At 44.7% G+C, this 13,206-nt stretch overlaps 1 long non-coding RNA gene across 1 annotated transcript in view; it reads left to right on the top strand.

Moving 5' to 3' along the window:
- The first annotated feature begins 205 nt into the window (after nt 1–205).
- LOC126263134 (uncharacterized) overlaps nt 206–13,206 on the top strand; it is a 30,529-nt gene continuing 17,528 nt past the window's right edge. The window contains exon 1 of the long non-coding RNA XR_007546846.1: nt 206–255. This is a non-coding gene — a long non-coding RNA (uncharacterized LOC126263134). The remainder of the gene's footprint in view (nt 256–13,206) is intronic.

Below are 13,206 nucleotides of genomic sequence, written 5' to 3'. Positions count from 1 at the left end.
TGTTTCCCCACCTGCCAGAAGGGCCCGCGCTGGAGGCGGCGGTGTCTGCGGCGCCAAGTTTTGTAACTGGGGCGGGGTGGCCGCGGGCGGTGGCCTTGTTTACTGGCGCCGCCGCCGCCCTCGCCCTTCTGCACACGCAACTCGCCAGGAAGGGCGGCACTGCGCCTATATAAAGACAGTGCCGGCGCTCCATCCATCATTCAGCGGCAGAGCCAGGAACAGAGCAGCCAGAGGACAGCCATGAAGTTCGTGACGGTAAGCTCCGCTGCGACCTGCCGCTCTAATCACCCGCCTTCAGCCGCTAGCGCGACCCCGTTCCCAGAATCGTAACGGTTGCTGATTGTCATCTATCATTTCTACCGCTATTTGCTGGACTGTGGATATTTATTGTCATTGCCGCTCGCAGCTAGTGTAGCCTAAATCTCTGCGACCACCTCGAATAGATCCAGCGGCATTCTTCTTTCCATAGTCTTTATTGCAGCAGCAACGATCGTTATTATACATATACAGCGCGAATCGCCTGAAACTTGCGAACCTATTATTTCTTTATTGGTTCAAGAAAATCTAAGCGAGGTTCCATGCAAACGATAATAGGCCGAGAGACACGTAATTTTGTTCTATGCGTAATTCTCTTAACTCCTCTGTTCATCGAGGTATGAAACTATTTTTTTTTTTTTCAAATGAAGGAAGTGGTGGCTCCTCAAAAATGAATATGCCTATTTCACACGCTTATATTTATTTAACTGTAAGGCATGCAGCTGTCAAACTTTGAACACGTGTTTATGAATCTCTCAAATCTAGATCACAGATGTTCAATATGTCCTCCACCAGCGACATAAACAATATCACATCGATACTCGAATTCTTCCCATGTTCAGATAACAATGTCCGTCTTCTTGTAGTTTCTGTGGCACTGTTGCTGCATGAACGTCGTCATTAATGAAACAGGGCGTCAAATCCAGTGACCGTGGAGGCCAGCTGAGAAGTGCTAAGTCGCCGACTGTTTCTACATCTATATCTATATGGATACTCTGCAAATCACATTTAAGTGCCTGGCAGAGGGTTCATTGAACCGCCTTCACATTCTCTATTATTCCAAACTCGTATAGCGCGCGGAAAGAATGAGCACCTACATCATTCCGTACGAGCTCTGATTTCCCTTATTTTATTGTAGTGATCGTTCCTCCCTATGTAGGTCGGTGTCAACAAACTATTTCCGCATTCGGAGGAGAAAGTTGGTAACTGGAATTTTGTGAGAAGATTCCGTCGCAGCGAAAAACGCGTTTCATCTAGTGAGCCGGTCAGAGTGGCCGAGCGGTTCTAGGCGCTACAGTCTGAAACCGCGCGACCGGTACGGTCGCAGGTTCGAATCCTGCCTCGGGCATGGATGTGTGTGATGTCCTTAGGTTAGTTAGGTTTAAGTAGTTCTAAGTTCTAGGGAACTGATGACCTGAGAAGTTAAGTCACATAGTGCTCAGAGCCATTTGAACAATTTTTTCTTTTAGTGATGTCCAGCCCAAATCCTGTATCATATCTCTGACACTCTCTCCCATATTTCGCGATAATACAAAACGTGTTGCCTTTCTTTGAACTTTTTCGATGTACTCCGTCAGTCCTCTCTGGTAAGGATCCCACACCGCGCAACAGTATTCTAAAATAGGACGGACAAACGTAGTGTAGGCAGTCTCCTTAGTAGGTCTGTTACATTCTCTAAGTGTACTGCCAATAAAACGCATACCAATCCCACGGTTCGATAGAGTTTCATTCAGATATTCAAGCACCCGCTGGCTCCAGTGAGGGGGTGTCCCGTCTTGTTAAAAAATGGATTTGTCTTCCTTCTGCCGAGGAAACAACGAATTTTGTAACATAGCAAGGTACTGCTGATCGATAACCGCGTTTTCATCAAAAATGACTGGTCCGTGAACAAATGAGTGGGATATCACGCAAAACACATTGTTGACCTTGGGTGAGTCGCGAACATGATCAGTGTGTGTACATGTATTTTGTTGGCCGCAAATTCCAACACTGTGTTCGTTACTTTCCCTCTAAGCTGGAAAGTCGCTTTGTCACTGAACACGATGCATTGTGCTAAAGTGTTATCATTGTCAGTAGCATTCTGAAGCTCGCCAGAAAACGCCACACGTTCGCGTTTGTCGTATTGACGTAAATAATCTGTACGGCTTCATAGTCAACCGATGTCGCAAAACACACCAAATTGTTGTTGTGGGCAGCTGTAGCTCCAGATTGGCACGACGAGCTGATATTGTAGGATTAAGTTTGAAAGCGTCATAAACATGAGGGTGGCCAGGACTCTTTCCTTTATATAGGCATCCTGAGTCTACAAACTGTCGGTACCACCTGCGAATTTTCCATGCATTCGGAGGACCTGTTTCGTACCTCAACATGAAACGTCTTTGCGCCGTAATAACGGAATAACACTTCGCATCTCGAGTACATCAAATAATTTCTGCTGCAGAGTAGGCATTTTGCAACATATGATGGCAACCGAGCAAACAGAAGACAACCGACCTCCAACTCCCATGAATACAAACTAGACAATATACTCGTTCTTCCTATAACCGAGCCGTCGCGTAGCGATAAATACTTTTTACAACATAATAGTTTGTGATACATATACTCTTTTTGAAACAACTTGTACTTTTTAAGAGTTAGTCTAAAGGTCTTGAAAAAACAAGGTCAGCAACCCAACATTTTTTAACAACTAACGTATTAGCAAATGAGAGGATGCGTCCTTAACAATGTTCACATAATAATATTTATTAAGTCCAGATCTCACAATTACCATAAACAAACACATTGCTGGTTTCAGATGTGATAATCAACAGACAGTTTCGTCATGATGTATAAACTATTTTAGCATATGACGGCATAATGCATATTTTAATGACATACCCCATCAGCCCAAAAACTTTCGAGACTGGGTTAACAACAAAAAGGGAAAATTTAAGATGGTGGTTTTAATGTTTCGTAAGTTCTACATAGTCTTTGCCCGCGTGAATATGACCCATAGAATTTTCATACAACCATGCTAGACTACCAGAAAGGTCCTTCTTTGGGATGTTGTTCAACTTGTGCGACACATTGACCTGAATAACGGTTATAAGCCGTGAAAGCGTTGACCCTTATGAGAATTTCTGCACTTTTCGCTTGGCGTATTCTGCAAAATATTCTAGAGAATGTCTTGAACGCTTGATTTAGACGTGTTCAATTCGTCGTTCCATTGCGATTTGTGATAGCAAAACGATGACACAATGCAGCGACACGTCCACTACATAATACTGCCTTCTCACAACCAGTTCGTTGAATTCGCTTCCAATGTAGTTACTGCGCTGATGTGGCTTATACATCGGGAATAAAACCAGTCTAGAAGCTTTTTGGACGTGCGGTGAATTTTATATTACTTTCATGATGTTCTGGCCGAGCGGTTCTAGGAGCTTCAGTCCGGAACCGCGCTGGTGCTACGGCCGCAGGTTCGAATCCTGCCTCGAGCATGGATGTGTGTGATGTCCTTTTATTAGTTAGGTTTAAGAAGTTCTATGTATAGGGGACTGATGACCTCAGATGTCAAGTCCCATAGTGCTTAGAGCCATTTGAACCATTTTTCAATGTGCATGTAACTAGAGATTATGACGAAAATGTTTGTGGATTAATTATCACATGTGAAGATGGAAATACTATGCTGAGGCCGGTTATGTGATTATTTGTGGTAATTAATAATAAATTATTTAAGTGATATAACACTTCTTACTGTTGCCATTGAAGGCCGTAGTCCACTCACTATGTTCACCTGGCAATGCTCTTCAGAGACACTTCACACAACTGATGGTTAAGGAACCTGCTCACAGAAAGCTGGAAAACCAGGTTCGAGCCCCTGTCGCAAATTTTCATTAGTCATGGCATAGTCATTACATCACACCGTTTTTTGTTTGTAACATTTCAAGTCTTTCTAGCTTCACTCGTGCCATCACCACCACCATTTCATTTCATTTCACTGAATCAAAATCAGTATATTAATTATTTTTAGATTATGTATGTGCAAGTGTAACTGAGTATACGGTATTTTCGTTTTGCAGATCACGTTTCACATTACTTTATTGAAGCATCATCATTGGGCTGAAACACGTACTCATTTTTCCTTATAATAATAAAAAAAAGTCGAAATACTTCTAGGGAAACGATAGTTCCGTATATTCAATTGCATGTAGGCCGAGATACGATAAAGGTGGCTAACATAACATTACTAGCAACTCAGGATAGACTGGTCACCAGCATTAAAAAAAGTACACCGTACAAAATATTATACACTGTCTTGAAAGAGCACATTGGCCGCTCTGGTGTGCTATGGATGGTATAGAACTGGTACCAGATGCTCATCTCACTCCCCGCAGCTAAAGTACTAAGTCATGTCACTGAATTGGTATGCGTGTTTCAATCGGTAGTACGGTTTCTTTTTATGTGCTCATGGGCAAACCGTGAATGAAGTTAACCAATTTTTTGGCTTATCAGCACGAACTTCTCAACATCTCGAAAAGGAATGGTTCACCATTCTCAGAAATATAATACAAAAATGTACCAGCCTGGTTGGCCGAGCGGTTCTAGGCGCGACCGCTATGGTTGAAGGTTCGAATCCTGCCTACGGCATGGATGTGTGTGACGTCCTTAGGTTAGTTAGGTTTAAGTAGTTCTAAGTTCTAGGGGACTGATGACCTCAGAAGTTAAGTCCCATAGTGCTCAGAGCCATTTGAACCATTTCAACAAAAATGTGGGGTGGCAATGTATGGACGTGAAATACATATACACACAAACAAATTATTACAATTGCAGAAAAACTTGATGATTCATTCAAACAAAACAACCTCACAAATTGAGCAAGTCAGTAAGGCGTTGGAAGACATTATTCGGCTTGGCATTGATTGACAGAATTGTTCCATATGTTGCATATTCTCCTGAGGGATATTCTATTAAATTGTGTCCAACTGGCACCTGAGATCATCAAAATCCCAAAGTGGCTGGCGGGCTCTATCCACAACGCTACAAACGTTCTCATTTGGGCAGAGATCCGGCGATCTTCCTGGTTCAAAATGGTTCAGATGGCTCTGAGTACTGTGGGACTTAACATATGAGGTCATCAGTCCCCTAGAACTTAGAACTACTTAAACCTAACTAACCTAAGGACATCACACACATCCATGCCGGAGGCAGGATTCGAACCTGCTATCGTAGCGGTCGCGCGGTTCCAGACTGAAGCGCCTAGAACCGCTCGGCCACACCGGCTGGCTCCTTTCTGGCCGAAGTAGGATTTGGCAAGGACGAAGACATGCAGCAGGAACTCTCGCCGTGTGCGTGTGGGCGTTGTTTTGCTTAAATGTAAGTCCCGGATGGCTTTCCATGAAGAGCAAAAATACAGGGCTTAGAATATAGTAGACGTACCTCTGTGCTGTATGGGTACTGTGGATGACAAACAAAGCGGTCCTGGTATGAAACGAAATGGCACCCCAGACCATAACTACTCTGGCCCATTGTCGGGCTGTATGTCGGGTGACATTCAGGGTGGTAACCCACCGCCGTCCAAGACGTCTCCAGAAATTTCTTCGCTCAGTTGGAAGCATAACTCGTCACTCAAGACAATTATACTCCAGTCAATGAGATTCCAGGCTGAGGACATGTCTAAAGACGCCTCAGACAGTGTGGGATACCAACATGACCGTCGCCCGCCATACGGAAATCTTTTTGGTTGCCACCCGCGACACCCTTACAGCACAGCGGTACGTCAGGGATTTTCTGCGCCCCATTGTGTTGCCTTTTATGGCAATCCATTCTGGGCTTACATTTCAGCAAGATAATTCATGCCCGCACACGGCGAGAATTTCTACCCTACATTGACCAGAAATGTTGCCTGGTCGATCTCACCAGTTGAGAACTTTTGGAGCATAATGGGCAAGGCCCTCGAACCAGCCCCGGACTTTGACAACCTAATGAGCCAGTTGGACGGACTTTGGCACGATATCCTTCAGGAGAACACCAACAACTCTATCAGTAAATGTCAAGCCAAATAACTGCTTGATTAAGTGCTAGGTGAACGGAAGCTTCATTGATTTGCTCAGTTTGTGAAGCTCTTTCTCTTGAATAAATCATTCAGTTTTTATGAAACTATAATCATTTGTTTGTCTGTACATGTATGTCACATTTTCATATTTTCACCCACTTCAGCTAATTTCTTTGTGGTGTGTCGGTTTTTTGCCTTAGAATATATTTGCACCAGAAATGTTAAAGAGATCTCGTGTTCTCAGTCAACAGGTCCTTACGTATTTTTGGAACTTAATACGATATTTGTTTTACGTCTACTAATGCACTGTGCGTGTAAATCAGCGAGAAGTCCAGTGGTTAGTACTTTGGACTACTATTGGCAAGAATAGTCTTAGAGTGTTAGAACAGTGATCTTAGTGAGAGCACAACCGACTGGGACCTGAAACGAGTGTGACGCCTTGTGAATGAAAATAGATTTCAAACGTGACAGCAGCATTTGCTGTCAGCGAATATTGGTCTATTTCGACCAATTTCCAAGCGAACGTTGCGAAGGTAACAGCATGCAGTGTACCTTTCAAGAGATCTTTGCTCTGAGCGGCACATACAACTGCACCTCTGCAATGGGCCAAACGACATAGAAAAACTGGCCACTAGCTGATTGGATGTGTTACTGTGGTCCAATGACTCTCGATTTTCCCTCTTTTCGAATAGTGCAAGGCGTCGAATCCACTGATGGCTCAATGAGATATTTGCCACTAGCGCGTGGAGGATCCAGTTCATGCCAGCTGTAGCTCTTGCGATTCCTCGAGATGTCTTTTGTACCATGATTCGGGCGGACTGGTTCACGTTACCATGAACATTAATCGGAATGTTTATTTCAACACTCAGTGCCCGTATTGTCCTTCTTCCTAGATCTCCTTGATGAGTATGTTGTAGAGACTCCTCACTTCCAAGGTGGCAACGTGCATGTTCGCAGGGCTGCACGCATATGTCCAGGTTTTACAAATACGCAGGTACCATATGGAGACTCGAATGGTTCGCTATGGAACACTGGGTTGTCTAGCGATGTGTCCCGCCCACTACTTGGCATTATGCAGTGTCCAGTCACAACCAATCTGTATGCATAGATCGACAGTCTGCTTATTAAAATTACGCAAAACAGTACAGTTATTTATTACAATAAAACGTAACAATGGCTCCAACGGAAATTTTCCCTTGTCATTAGTTACCCGAACTATTAGGATGCGTTTGAACTTTAATGGTAAATGGTGTGGAAATTCCAACCTATTGAGCAGCGTATCCGTTCAGCAGGACCAAAACGGGTCTGAACTGCTACCTTTATTAAAAACTCTTTCTGTGCTGTTCCTCAAATAATTTTTTTATGTGTTAAATTAGATAAGCACGCCTGTCGATCTATGCATACGGACTGGTTGTGACTGGACACTGCATAATACCAAGCAGTGGGCGGGACACATCGCTAGACCGCCCGCCAGCGAGAGAAGCTAGACCAGGGACAACAATGCAAGCTGACTTGTGTCTTCGTGGCGATCCTGGGCGTCCTACTTAGCAGAAAGGTCCTTATGTGCTAGTCACCATAGCAACATAGACACAAGTTAATAGCTTGGCCAAGTACACGACAAAGGGTGTTTTTCTTAATATTCTGGCTGTTGTTATGGACGTTTTAAACATTTTTAAATGTGTTTGCATATAGTAAACAATAGCCTATTACGTTTTCATGCATAATATAAGGATTTTATTTTAATTCACCCCCTATTTCTGGATTTTGGTCGTTTTGTTACAATCACGGGAGGAAAGGTGGGTGAGCTTCCCTTTTATAAACCCTAGACTTTGTACATAGTTAGCAATTAGTGACAGGTACCAGTAGGTAGTACACAGAAGCTCCGTGCTCTGGGTCCTCGCGACATCTGAACATTGCATCATTTTATATCGTAACGAATGTCGCTTTTAGTTAGATTCCAAAGTTGCTAACTGCGTCTCGTACACGGCCCATTGCAAATGTTATACATTTCAGAGCCTTGGTTTGATGATGGTCTGAAAGACCGAAACCTGTATTGTAATGTCCGAAGACAAAATATATTTTGATCGCTGTTTCTTATTTTAAAATGTCATATCTCGTAGTTACAGAGTAACCTGTCCTAATGGAACTATCAGTTCACTGTCACGACAGTTCCATTAGGACAGTTACCTGTGTAACTACGAGATATGATTTGAAGATGGGCAACAGTGCCAGTCATTTTGGAATAACAAACGCAATCAACAGACAAAAGATAAGTGTATTTTGTATACAATGACGGAAAAAAATCCCATCAAGAAATAATTACTGTAGAGTAATGAAATTTTTGGAATACGTTTGTTTAGGCAACGTTTTAAGTGATTGACGTTAAAAATTCACTGTTGTAAGCGCCAGAATATTGAATGCAAGCACGAAAACGTGTATGCATTTTGTTGTACAGAATGGCGGATGTCAGTTTGTTGCGTGCCTCTTGCGATTAGTCGGTCAATACTGGAACTATTAATGATGGTTGTATGTGACGCTGGAGTTGTCATCCGATGATGTCCCATAGGCGCTCGGTTGGAGACATATGGTGATCGAAAAGGCCGAGGCAACATGTCAGCAGCCGGCCGTTGTGGCCGAATGGTTCTAGGCGCTTCAGTCCGGAACTGCGCTGCTGCTACGGTCGCAGGTTCGAATCCTGCCTAGGTTTAAGTCGTTCTAAGACTAGGGGATTGATGACCTCAGATGTCCCATAGTGCTCAGAGCCATTTGAACCATTTTTGAACATGTCAGCACTCTGTAGAGCAAGTTGGGTTATAACAGCGGTATATAGGCGAGTGTTATGCTATTCGAAAACACCCTCTGGAATGCTGTTCATGATTAGCGGCAGTCAGGGTGCGTAGGGTTACAGAAGAGCTCCAGCTGTCCCACGAAATCGCACACCAGACCGTAACTTTAGGTATACGACAAGCGTGCCTAGAACGCAGACAGGTTGGTTGCAGGCCCTCCATTCGCCTTCTGCTAACCAACACACGACCATCACTGGCGTCGAGGCAGAACCAGATTTCATCAGTAAACACAACAGACCTCCAGTACGATTTCCAGTGAGCCGTCGCTTGACATCGCTGAAGTTGCAAACGGCGGTGGTTTGGGGGCAGTAGAATGCACGGTACATGGTACAGAGCTGTCCCTGAGATAAGCAATTTGTTACAGTTCGATGGATCACTACGGTGCCGACTGCTGCTCGAATTGCTGCTGCAGATGCAGTACGATGCGACAGAGCCATACGCCGAACACGATTGTCTTTCCACTCGGTAGTGCCACGTGACTGTCCAGAAACCGGTCTTCTTGAGACAGTACATTCTTGAGCCGACTGCTGGCAGCAGTCACGTGCAGTAGCTAAATTCCTGACAGTCTTTCTGCAGTATCTCAGAAGGGATATTTAGCTTCTGTTACAAGACCTCATTCAAACTCAGTGATCTGTTGATTATGGCGATCTTCGTCATCTTAAAGGCAATCTTCACTAACGCCAACTCACTACGTCCAATCTCAGTAGTAACTAACGCTCACGATCGTTACAGCGGGTATTTAAAACAAGCCTGACAGCTACCCTCATAACGGAGCTACTAGTGCCACATGCGAGTGGAGCGAAATCTGAATAGAAGTCATCTTTTGTAGGAAGGCTGTTTAGGTTTTTATGTTGGTAACGCCACGTAGCGCTCTGTATGAAAATCACTGACTGTGTAGTGAGCTGTCTGTGGCTGGTTGGCATTGTTGAAATATTCGCTATTGTAGTGTTGGGCAGTTGGATGTGAACAGCGCATAGCGTTGCGCAGTTGGAGGTGAGCCGCCAGCAGTGGTGGATGTGGGGAGAGAGATGGCAGAGTTTTGAGAGCAGATGGTCTGGACGTGTGTCCATCAGAGACAGTAAATTTGTAAGACTGGATGTCATGTACAAAAAATTAAGGTAAATACATTGTTTGTTCTCTATCAAAATCTTTCACTTGCTAACTATGCCTGTCAGTAGTTAGTGCCTTCAGTAGTTAGAATCTTTTATTTAGGTGGCAGTATTGGCGCTCGCTGTATTGCAGTAGCTCGAGTAACGAAGGTTTTTGTGAGGTAAGTGATTCATGAAAGTATAGGTTATTGTTAGTCAGGGCCATTCTTTTGTAGAGATTATTGAAAGTCAGATTGCGTTGCGCTAAAAATATTGTGTGTCAGTTTAGTGTTGATCAGAATAAGTAAAGATCGAAATGTCTGAGTGCGTTCAGTTCTGCTCAACTGTTTCAAAATCAAATAACGTAAGAGGTTTATCAGCACAGTAATTCGAAGTAGAAATACCTCTACCAACTTTCGTATGTGTCGCCAAACCACTTCAAGTTGGGATATTTTTCGTCAGTGTAAATAAGGCTCGGGAATAGCTCTCTATCACAAATGCGACTACTTTGGACAAAAAATTATTAGCACAGAAACAGCTGATTTGTGTCAACAGCGTTATCGACAGCTGTCCAGTGATATCGACTGTGGAGTGCTTGCGCCCAGACGTGGAGCCGTGGACCGGCAGCACATGTAGCGGAGTCCGGGCAGCAGCAGGAAGCGGGACGGGATGTGTACGCCGCGGTGCAGATTAACTGCGCTTGCGTTCAAATATTTGGCCGGCGCGATAATAAGCTGCGGCCGGCGGCGAAGGGCGCGTCCGGCTTGGCCCTGTCCGGTCTCCCGTGACCTAGGCGGAGCGACGCGTGACTCCGCGGGGGGCCCACGGGCTGCGGGGACAGAGCTAGCATATGAACCGTCGTGGCTCACAAATACACTACTGGCCATTAAAATTGCTACACCAAGAAGAAATGCAGATGATGAACGGGTATTCATTGGACAAATATACTGTACTAGAACTGACATGTGATTACATTTTCACGCAATTTGGGTGCATAGAACCTGAGAAATCAGTACCGAGAACAACTACCTCTGGTCATAATAACGGCCTTGATACGCCTCGGCATTGAGTCAAACAGAGCTTGGATGGCGTGTACAGATACAGCTGCTCATGCAGCTTCAACACGATACCACAGTTCATCAAGAGTAGTGACTGTCGTATTGTGACCAGCCAGTTGCTCGGCCACCATTGACCAGACGTTTTCAATTGGTGAGAGATCTGGAGAATGTGCTGGCCAGGGCAGCAGTCGAACATTTTCTTTATCCAGAAAGCCCCGTACAGGACCTACAACATGCGGTCGTGCATTATCCTGCTGAAATGTAGGGTTTCGCAGGGATCGAATGAAGGGTAGAGCCACGGGTCGTAACATATCTGAAATGTAACGTCCACTGTTCAAAGTGCTGTCAATGCGAACAAGAGGTGACCGAGACGTGTAACCAATGGCGCCCCATACCATCACGCTGGGTGATACGCCAGTATGGCGATGACGAATACACGCTTCCAACGTGCATTCACCGTGATGTCGCCAAACGCGGATGCGACCATCATGATGCTGTAAACAGAACCTGGATTAATCCGAAAAAAGGATGTTTTGCCATTCGTGCAACCAGGTTCGTCGTTGAGTACACCATCGCAGGCGCTCCTGTCTGTGATGCAGCGTCAAGGGTAATCACAGTCGTACTCACCGCGCTGATAGTCCACGCTGCTGCAAACGTCGTCGAACTGTTCGCGCAGATGGTTGTTGTCTTGCAAACGTCCCCATTGACTCAGGGATCGAGAAGTGGCTGCACGATCGTTTACAGCCATGCGGATAAGATGCCTGTCATCTCGACTGCTAGTGATACGAGGCCGTTCGGATCCAGCACGGCGTTCCTTATTACCCCCCTGAATCCACCGATTCCATATTCTGCTAACAGTCATTGGATCTCGACCAACGCGATCAGCAATGTAGCGATACGATAAACCGTAATCGCGATAGACTACAATCCGACCTTTATCAAAGTCGGAAACGTGATGGTACGCATTTCTCCTCCTTAAACGAGGCATCACAACACCGTTTCACCAGGCAACGCCGGTCAACTGCTGTTTGTGTATGAGAAATCGGTTGGAAACTTTCCTCATGTCAGCAAGTTGTAGGTGTCGCCACCGGCACCAACCTTGTGTGAATGCTCTGAAAAGCTAATCTTTTGCATATCACCGCATCTTCTTCCTGACGGTTTAATTTCGCGTCTGTAGCACGTCATCTTCTTGGTGTAGCAATTTTAATGGCCAGTAGTGTAAATACACAGCCAACGTGTCACCGATGGCGCTCACCTTTAGCGCTATTATAGTACGTACTTTTTTTCTGTGAACCACCTGTCTTCTCACTGGTTTCATGCGTTACACCCTCATTTCCTCTCCTGTGTCGCCTTCTTCGTCTCCAGGGTAGCATTTACAGGCAATAGCCTCAGTCATATGTTGGTTATATCATTTCTTGGATATATTCCAGTCTTGGTCTCTCTAGTTTTTATCCTCTGCACCTTCATGTAGTAACACGCAAGTTATTCTTTCATGTCTTAACACATTTCCTGTCATAATGTCCCTTCCTCTCTTCAGTGTTTGTTTTCCATAATTTTCTCCTTGCCCATTCCGGGGAGGGGGACCTTCTCATTTCTTATTTTATCAGCTCCCCTAATTCTCGACATCTCAAACTCTTATTATTCCTTATAATTAGATGTTTCCCTGAGACATTTCAGTCTCTTCATTATCTACGATAATGACTGAAGCAGAAGAATGAGTAAAAATTTGTGGTGTGGCCGGGACTCGAACCCGCATCTTCTTGCTTGGCAGAAATGCTAACCATTACACCACCAGAGCACGATGGGTAACACTTCTGCACGAACTACCGAAGTTGAGTGCCATCCCCAACACAAAGTTCAATTCATATCTTCTGCTTATTTTCCCTTACGTTATCACTACTGCCAGGACTCTCCGACATTGAAATAGCACCCCAGCGTTGGACTTAATGGGAAACATTTAATTATAAGGTCTATAAGATCGCCTATGGTACAGGACTTTCCCATTACGTCCAACGCTGGGGTGCTATTCCAGTGTCGGAGATCCCTGGCAGTAGTGACAATGTAAGGGAAAATAAGCAGGAGATATGAATTGAAGTTTGTGTTGGGGAGGGCACTCAACTTCGGTAGTTCAACATTGCTGTTGACCA

Source organism: Schistocerca nitens, chromosome 6 (genome assembly GCF_023898315.1).
Source record: "Schistocerca nitens isolate TAMUIC-IGC-003100 chromosome 6, iqSchNite1.1, whole genome shotgun sequence".
In the NCBI taxonomy this organism is placed as follows: domain Eukaryota; kingdom Metazoa; phylum Arthropoda; class Insecta; order Orthoptera; family Acrididae; genus Schistocerca; species Schistocerca nitens.
This window is presented reverse-complemented; position numbering and strand designations above follow the sequence as displayed.